The sequence below is a fragment of the Pinus tabuliformis genome, chromosome 2_1, assembly GCF_031772625.1.
Source record: "Pinus tabuliformis cultivar Carrire ecotype Pingquan chromosome 2_1, CPIR1, whole genome shotgun sequence".
Classification (NCBI taxonomy): domain Eukaryota; kingdom Viridiplantae; phylum Streptophyta; class Pinopsida; order Pinales; family Pinaceae; genus Pinus; species Pinus tabuliformis.
The window spans coordinates 13,094,606-13,102,527 of record NC_142299.1 but is presented as its reverse complement, the minus strand read 5'-3'; positions in this window follow the sequence as shown (position 1 = coordinate 13,102,527).

The following is a 7,922-nucleotide window of genomic DNA, read 5'->3' as shown; positions in this document are numbered from 1 at the left end:
CGCATCTTCAAGAATGCACGGATTACCTTGCCAAGAAAGATTCTAGTAAGGAACCTGCTGTCCTTAGAAATCCTTTTCCTACTCAACAGTAGCAAAATCTCGTTTCCAACCAACCACAACCCACGTTAGGGGGCAGCGACGGTTCACAACATCCTTCAGCTGGTGAAGGAAGTTCTACCATTTACACATTTGAAATGGTAGAACTAGCCACAAGAGCCAAATCTTATGGAGCTCCTGTCGCTCCGGCAGCAGAACCATCCGCAGGTCAAAACCCATCGCCACCCAACGATTTGCATATCGAAAGGCCAGTTGAGGACTTTGTAATTCGACCCCCCAAGGGGGCACTTCGACGCACAATGCACAACACATTTGCACGTGCCACCCAACACTACAACATCGTAGAGGATTTGGTGCAAGCGTCGTCGGCTATGTCGACGCTCAAAGTCTTACAAACATTCCCTAGCCAAAAGAAAGCTTTGCTTTTGGCTATCGGGGGTATTGAACCTACAGATTCAATGCTTGCTATTTTCGACATGGACAAGTGTAAACTTCCCCTTTCCCACCAGCTTTCATTTTAGGTGCATATCACTTCAAAAGGTAAAGGTATACACCGAACTGTCATCGACGAAGGTGCTTCAACCTGCGTCATGTCGGCTTCATGTTGGCTCGCCCTGGGTTCCCCAACCCTCTCCCCATCGTCGAACTCCCTTAAAGCTTTCAACAGCCACACCTTTGTCCCAAAAGGATACTTAACCAGTTTTCCCATCACTTTGGCTGGGAAAACAGTAACGGTGGACGTAGAAGTCGTGAACAAGGAACTCGACTATAATCTGTTGCTGGGTCACAGTTGGACATATGCCATGATGGTCGTCATATCCATTGTCTTTCGTATCATCCTATTTCCATTGGATGGAAAGGTCATTACAGTGGATCAGTTGTCTTTCTGCACCCCTGATTATTCACCATTACCAAATGGCTTCGTACCCCTAGTAGGAGGTGTAACTGACAGTTTTGTCAGTATAGGTACCGGTTTGTTGAAGGCTTCCTCCCTGATGGGTTGTTTTCCTCTTCCATCACCGTAGGTTCCACAATCAGTCAACATGATTTCATCAATTCCTCATGAACTGACCGATCCCTGGATCCTAACGACGCCTTTAGACCTTGACACATTCGAAGACCAGATGCCACTGTCACCAGCTGAATCGGCCTACCAAGGCATTCAATCAGCATCCACATCTTCGGTCAAGTTGGCTATCACCGACGGTACCACCCCCCTTCCCATAACCGCTCCTCCTTTAGATCCATGCGATCAACTCCCATCAACGGACGAAGCCGTTTGAGAAATCATGAGTTTTGGAGAGCAACATTGGGAGGATTGGCATATTTGGGGTCCGACATCTGACTCGGACATGATGCCTCTTCAAGTCTTGTCCTCTGACACAAACGAAATCATTTCCCCACCCTATACAAGCATTCAAACTCTTGGGGTGGATGAAAATATGGACGACACTTCTAGGTCATTGCCCATAGATATTTCAGTCACGACAGGCACCATGGAAGACACCCAGATGAGAGCAAATTGCAGTCCTGAGGAAATTGCAAGCTCCACCTGCCTACATGAGGAATTCCATGAAGAATTTGTTTGGTCTCACGAGGAAATGCCCGACTTTAATTTGTCATTTGTTGCGCATGAGATCCAACTTTACGACGAGGCAAAACGAAATGGGTGGCCAATTCCTTCCCTCGAAATAGCCGTTGAACCCATGCCCGGCCCCACTGTCAAAGAAGAACACCTACTATACCTCAAACAGCTAGATAAAACCCGTCGAAATGCTGATTTGGCACTCGCAACTCACAAGGAGCGGGTACAAACCCAATTTGCAAAAGAGGTTAGGTTTTGTTCTTTCCAAGAGGGCGATTTCGTATCGCTATATCATCCAAAAGATAATCTCTTGGAGGCATGCACGCTTCGACCCATATGGCTAGGTCCCTATGTCATAACAAAATTCCTCCCCTCGGGGGCATATGAACTGCAGGACTAGGATGGAATCCCACTCAAGGAGCCCAGATACGGGCTCTATATGAAAAAGTATTGTGCCTAGTGTCATGTTGGGCATGTGCTTTGTAATTTTATGTATTCATAAGTTTTGCTTACCCTTTTGATGTGATTGGATTGTTTTATTATTTAGTGGAGTACTTGTCTCATACATTCTTCTCGCAATGCAGATGTCGTCATTACCCTTAGCATACATAGGATACGCGGATGGTGCCAGTCCTCACACACGGCACATTGCATCAGCTGCTTGGGTCATCTATACACCCGAGTCGGAACTATTTTGCTCCGAGGGAGTCTTTCTTGGTACCGCCACCAACAATTTTGTCAAGTACATGTTCGTCGTTTCGCTTCTCACAGAAGCGTCATCAAGGGGCATCTCCAATCTGGTGGTCAGGTTAGACTCCCAACTGGATGTTATGCAATTGACAAACCATTATCACGTCCGTAGCCCAGCCTTGTTACGTAACTATCTAAGGGTGCGACTCTTGGAACGTCGATTTGAAATAATCACATATGAACATGTTCCTCGAGAATTTAATACAATTGCTTATTCATTAGCTAACTATGTATTGGATTGGAATTTGTCTCATTTGTTATAGCAGCATGCATGAGAAGTAAAACATTTACAAAAGTTAATATTTTGTTACAAAAAACATTTAAAAACACATTTACACCACCAAAATACCAAAAATATATGTATATATATATAGATCGAAATCCAGTTTTTTACATCAAAATATTCCAAAACTTGGATGATTTAAGTACAAAATGGCTCAAAGCCCAGCTACAAACACTCATATGGCTATGCCAGAACACCTGTTAAAACGAGTCTATTGCTCCAGAAAATCTAAAACAACTCTTGCTACCCTCCGAAGAGGAACCAGAAACCACTCAGGTACACCAACGGTGTGTCGGTGCATATGAGCGGGAATCTCCCTCATAGGAAGGCGGCGGGGGGGGACACCCATAGTCAAACCCTCTAGGTTCCTCAGAACCTCACGGAGACTCTCGGCATCACCCCCTCTAGCATGTAGTTGGCCGCCTCGTCGCACATAAGCGAGGTTCGCCTGCAGGTCGTACTGGTGCCACATCTGTGTTAAGCATAAAAGTTTCATGTTAGTTCTTATCTCATTATTAAAAAACATTACATATACATTCAAAAGCGCAAAAATACTTAAGTACTATCAAAATTATTCTCACCTTGAGGACCCCAGTTGGTCCTGGGCGGTAACATCAAGTCTGGGTCGCCAGTAAAATCCATGCCTTCATAGGTATAGTCATCAACAATCATAATCTGGTTGCGAAGCCAATGGAAGAAGCCTTCGTCAAAAAAGTTCTGGAGTGGTCCTCCTCCTGTGCGAGGATCAAGTGATGACCAGCGACCCTGCCTTGGCTCCCTCGAATCAAAGGGACCTAAGCTCACTTGTGGGCGCATGACAGGTACGCTCTCAAGGAAAAATGAGACTATGATAATACCATACCCAAAACTGTGTTGGGTACGGGTCTTGCATGCTATTAATGCTGCCTTCAGTTGGAAAAGCACTACTTCACACCAGTTAAACATCTGGGTCTGGACACAGTCAATGGCAAGAAACAGTTGGGCCTTTTTCGCTATGTGGGGACTTTTTGACCTCGCCAAACACACAATCAACCATAAAACTGCCCTCATAGACCGAGATCGAATCCTCTCTATCAATACTCTGTTGCTGACTAACCCACTCCCAGGGATGCAGTAGATTTGTACCAGCTCTGAAGTAGATCGTGGATCTGACCTGCCACCAGTGAGGTTTGCTTGTGCCCCACGGCACGACAAACCAGTCAAAAAGTAAATATCATCCCAGTCAATCACCAGCTCTTGATCTCCAATTCGGAACACTTGCTCGTGTTCATTCCAGCGTTGTATGATCCATCTCAGTAAATCCTCTTGTCCTTTCATCAGCTCTAGCCTTGCATACTTCAACAAACCATAGCGGTGCAATGCAAGTATGCAAGCTGGATCGTTGCGCATCAACAATTCCTCATTATCATGGGCCCATTCTCTCCATAGGTGAGTCATTTCAGCCTAAAACCTGCACAAAATAACCCTAAAAACAGTTAAAATGGGGCAAAATCACTTAAGGAATCCATGCATGAGGGTTTCAAATGCACCCTACAGCCCTAACGCCCCTCCCAGTGCTGCACAGGGAGGATTAACGCCCTCCAGTGGCTCGTACAGAGCATTTAACGCTCTCTACTGGCCATCTGGAGGGCGTTAGTGCGCAAAAATGGCTCTAGGGCACCTCAGATCTGCAAATTTCCACCCATAAAACTATTAAAAAAGGTTTAATAACGCATAGAGAAAGGTTTTAGCTCTCACCTGGGACTAACGGCACGTCGAATGGTTGCCCGGATCTCCTGCAATGGTCCATGGAAAATCTGCTCCTCTTTAGCTCCAACAAGCTCTCACAAACTTCAAAATAGTGAAAATGATACATGTGAAAGCTCAAAGAATCTCCTTATATAAATTTGAGAGACATGATTTTTTGAAAATCATTAAAGAGGAAGTAGTCCATTCTACATGATTTTTGATCATGCATGAACCCAGATAATAGGAATTGCTGCTTTTTTATACTTTTTACTGCTTTTGATGAAAGTACTTTCAGGAATGAAAAGCAGTAAAAGTTGCATGCAATCTTTTATAGAGCACTGTTAGGGATATTTTATTGCTCTTTAAAAAATATAAACATCCCTGATTTTTCATCATTAAGCTCGTTCAAATCTATCTAACAATGGTAGAGCACTTTTGGAGACATTTTATTTCTCTTTAAAAAATATAAACATCTCTGAGTTTTTGTAGTAGGGCTTGTTAAACATCCATACCACAATCAGTAAAGCACTTTTAGGGATATTTTATCACTCTTTAAACAATATAAACATCCCCGAGTTTTTCATCATTTGCACTCGTTAAATATATGCAAACAATGCTCTGAGCACCTCTTTTTTGATCTTTTTCCAGCTCATAAACTGAAAAAGACCAACGGAACATCCTTTTTAGGCCCTTTTTCTCGCTCTTTAAAAATAAAAAAATAAAAAAATAAAATAAAAAATAATAATAATAATAACGATAACAATAACAATAAAATAAAATAAAAATAAAAATAAAAATAAAATAAAAATAATAATTAATAATAATAATAATAATAATAAAAAAATAATAAAATAAAAATAAAAATAAAATAAAATAAAAAATAAATAAAAATATATATATATATAAATATATAAATTAATTAAAAAAATAAATAATATATATATATATATATATATATATATATAAATAAAATAAAATCCTAAGCTATCTTGTTGCTCGTTAAACATGCTAAAGATGACCCGAGCATTCTTTCAGGTACTTTTTCTTGCTCATTAAAAAATGAAAAATCCCGAGTTTTTGTTACTGAGCTCGTTAAAGTGTCATGACAAAACACGAGTTTAGTCTGTTGCCTCGTACTCGTAACAAAATGAGGTCGACATCTATTGGAAAAAGGTTTCTCTTTATCTGGGTTCAATAGATTAAAATATGGAAAAGTAACCGATCTGGGTATACTATTAACCTTTTGTCGCCCCGATTAACAACTATGACAAAGGGACCACCATGGAGTCTCTCTTTACGATCTTTTCAGACTCTCTAAATATGAAAATACCACCGAGTTGTCTAGTCTGGACTCTTTAAATACACAGACAAGATATAGAGTCGTTCTTTTTACGATACTTTTCAGACTCTTAAAAGATGAAAAAATCGACGAGTTTGCCTGTCTGGACTCATTAAACTAATCAAATAGGGCAAAGAGTCGTTCTTTTTTGCGATCATTTTCAGACTCTTTAAACATGAAAAGATCGATGAGTTTACATGTCTAGACTCATTAAAAAATCAAACAAAGAAAGTGGACAATACAACTATATCTTGTATTCGAAAGCGTGGTTTGGCAGCATTCGTTCCCTTGAACATGGCACTCCCTTAGATAAACCTTCATTTTGATAGCCTCTCAGTATGAACCCTACCAACCTATGAGTTTTTAGCCTATATACCCTGATGTAATTGCATCTTTGTATCTTAAACACTCTGTAGTGTTCATGAGTCTAGTGCTGTCTGGTTAAAACCGTTATCGTGCCTTCTATTGTTCAAGGGTTCCCATTTGTTTCCTCTATCAACCAATCCTACATATCCTTTCATCATATCCTCCGTTGTTTAGACCTAAAAGCTCAAAAGATTCTTCAAAAAACAAAATCATCCTTGTCCGGTTTCGTGTCGACTGATGTAGGAAACGTCATTGCATACCTTTCGACAGGTTTCTTCATATCGACTTCAACACTCTATCTAGGAAGATAACCCATAAACACATTCAGTGCCTTGGTGCTTGCAGACATTAGTGGCAAGTTACCTTGTGTTTGATCATGGGTTTTCATTATTGGCTCTTGGTTAAGCAGTTCTACTAGTGTTCGACGAAAAAAAATCTTTCACACTCGTTAGTTTGCACTATGCATCTTGGAGACCATCACCATTATCGGTGGCCTTCCTCGCATCTGTTAACAGTCTCCATTATTGGCTGGTAATCAGATGATTTCATGCATGTTCGACGTCAACACATATTATCACATGTACCGATCTATGTTGTTCGGTGAAGCGGGAATCAAGACCTTGGGTAGAGGCTTGCATCATTCAGCCTTGTTTCCTCTCCCAAGCTGCGATATTGTTCTTTGGAGACAACTATTTCAGGATGATCTATTATGACACTAGATCCGCCCTGTGCCATATTGGTGGCCAGCATTGTTATATCTCCGAGGAGAAAATTACTCTGACATAGCTACTGAGCATGGGAATGCCCGACTCAGGACATGATTTTAGCAGTTTATATATATGTATCTTTGTTGTATCAGGTTTTCCTTGCCACCCGAAACTTCTCTCTCTCTCTACAAAGATTTTGACAGCAAATTACAATGTTTTTTCATAAAGTATTTCGGCCATCGTCTCTGCCTCTAATCTCATACTTTAAGGGGCATCTTTTATAGGAAAAATTGACCTCCTAATCAACTCAGAGGTGAAAGACAAGATGATTGAAGCAATGACCACAATTGCAGGCCTAGAATCCACACTAATGCTCTCTATACACTGACAACCTGCTTTATAAAGCTTGTTAACAAGCATAAAGGAGCGTTAGTCACCCTGCTAACTCTTGTTGTTAGACCAGGGGGAGCGTTAAGGAAATTAACAGATGTTCAGAAGGTCATGCCAATGAATCTGCTCATAAATATCTAGATATTAAATCCCTAAATTTGCGCAAGAAAAGCAAGGAAACTCCAAAAATCAAGATATTTGGAGAAATTATATTCTGAGAATGAAGGCAAATGGGAAAAAGCTTGTAAACAGGGCAGGTTCATGGTTTTTGCCCTAATGAACTCTATATGGAGCTTGGCAGCCCTAATTCGATTTCTATATAAGCAACGAGAGGGCCATTGCAAAAGGGGTTAGAGCATTTGGAAGGATAGCCCATAGAGCTGTTGTGAACTGTCATATTCTTGAAGGAGCTAGCTGAAACAAGGAGAGAGAGAGGAAGAAGGGGTAAGGAAGGCTGATACAATGGATTGTTGTAATCACTCTTCCATTCTGAATATAGAACTGCAGTTGTGTTCCCTACTCCAAAGTGTTGGTGATATTGTGCATTTATTTGTTCATTTTGATGCTTGTCGAGTTGAGTAGTTAAGTTATACATTTACACATGTTTGTTATGGATTCTTACATTGGTTCGCCTTGTCCTTTGTGCAAGAATTGTCTTGGAGCCGGCTTAGAAGGAGTTCTTCTTGCCGCATGGAGATCCCTAAGTGAATCTAGAAG